The following is a 2,079-nucleotide window of genomic DNA, read 5'->3' as shown; positions in this document are numbered from 1 at the left end:
GCCGGGGAGGGGCCGGGGATATCCCCGGGAGGAGGGGGCAGCGCCGCGGCCCCGGAGGAGGGCGGAGAGGGACGGGGGGAGGGAGGGGCAGGGAAGGAGGGGAGATGCCACCGCCCCCAGCGGCACCGCCCACGCCTCGGGGCGGCCGGGACGGGGTCGCGGCTGTGGGGGCTCCGGCGCTTTCAGCCCTGCTCCCATCCGTCGCCCGAGGGAGGGTCGGCAGCGGTCGGGCGGTGCTGATCGGGTGGGTGGAGGTGCTGAGCAACACCGAACCCCAAGCCGACCCGCGGTGCGGGCATCGGGGACGAGCGAGCCCGAGGTTTGCCGCATGTCCCGGAGACACTGTGGTTGCTGCTGCTCGCACATCCCCTCCCGATGGGGAGGGACCTGGCTGCCCGGGCTGCTGCACGAAGCTTCATGACGGCCAAGTGCCTTGTGCTGAACCGCACCAGACCGGGTTACGCATCCCTCACCTTCCAGCATAGCTACATTAGTCCGCACCCAGAAGCCCAGGGCCAGATTTTACACGGGCGCAGTTCATAGCACTCTGCAAACAGATTAAGCCCAGAAACGCGGACTAGTGCAGAGGAAACATCAGCATGAGCTGCCACACCGGCCTGGTGGCAGCGGTGCTGTTCCGCCGTTTCCGCAGCTGGACACTGCCTGGGAGAGCGATCTCAGCCCCAAGGTGACTGCCCGAACCAGGGAGACGCAGGTGAAGCGTTCACCTTGTTTCTCCTGAATGTGAGAAATCGTTTCTGACGAAAGAAATTACCCTGCCAATCACACGCTCCCATAAAAGCTTTCTGTTCTGATGGCTGTTTCCCAGTGGAAAACATTCTAAAAGATGATCCTGGAACCCCAGAAGGAATCTCACACTGAGAGCATCAAACCTCACTTGCAGTACTGCAGATGCCAGTTGTCTGTCTTCTCCCAAACTGGGGCATCCATGCATTTATGATGGCCAAATCAGGTCACTGCACACACGCTGGAAAGCAAGACAGGAATTACAGCTGGTGTGTGATGGTGAACTCACCTCATATTTAACAGCACCTCGAAGGGCCATGTTAAAATTCATCAGGGGATATGCTGATACTCCAGGTACATGGGAGCTGTGCCATGTCCCATTGCAACATGCAGTCATTTTGACACAGGTTCAGAATTTGGCTTACTGAGTCTTTGTGTATTTCCCACTTAGTTCCACGACAGTGTGAATTCCACAACGCCCACGGTTCCATTTCTACTGAATATTGTGTGCCTGCAGGGAGGCTTTCTTAGTGGAGACATCTAGAATTTAACTGTAGTATTTAATTCTCTTTGTGGTCTCAAAGCCTTTGTGGATGGTAGCCAGCAGTTTGCAGGCAACATACTGTTCACAGGATCCTCTGATACTTTTCATGACCATGGAAAATAAAATATCTGAAGTAAAAAACACAAGAACAAAATGCGAATATAGGTCATGAAAACAGTGCAATCTTCCTTTCTCTCAGTAGTTTCCTTTTTGTGACGTATCACTTTAGGTCTGTAGGGCAGTCCAGGCAAGACTGAAGGTCTTTCCCCAGTTCCAAAGTTTACAAATATCAACCACCTTTTTTTGGGTGGCTTTTGTTTGGTTTTTTGTTTTGTTTGTTTTATGTTTTTGCTTTGTTGGGTTTTTTTTATGTAAATGGGAACGTGAACATTGTCCATTATCAAAACAACCTGAAATCCAGTGAAGTGTGCTGCTTCATCCCAGATCAGCACCAGCTGGAATTGTCTGTCTTCTAGATGCCAGGACCGTGAGTTGCACAATCCAAATGTTTGGAAGTTAGGGGTGTTGGCAGCACCAATTACAGTCTGTGACAGCTACAGGTGCTTAGCACCTCTGAGCAAAACAATTATTTGGGTATTTTCCACTCATAAACTAGTGAGATTTACAGTTAGAGATTTGCAGCGTAGGAGGCCCAGGAGATCTCTTTCCTTATGTTTTATCAGTTCCTGTAATAATGCCACAGAAACCTTTTTTTCCTCATCAATTAGCTACAGCTGAACTCAGCAGTCTTTTTTTTTTTTTTTTTCCCAGCAGCCAATATAATAAAT

The sequence above is a fragment of the Empidonax traillii genome, unplaced genomic scaffold, assembly GCF_003031625.1.
Source record: "Empidonax traillii isolate 1590-97213 ecotype Southwest subspecies unplaced genomic scaffold, ASM303162v1 scaffold1801:size62013, whole genome shotgun sequence".
Classification (NCBI taxonomy): Eukaryota; Metazoa; Chordata; class Aves; order Passeriformes; family Tyrannidae; genus Empidonax; species Empidonax traillii.
This window is presented reverse-complemented; position numbering follows the sequence as displayed.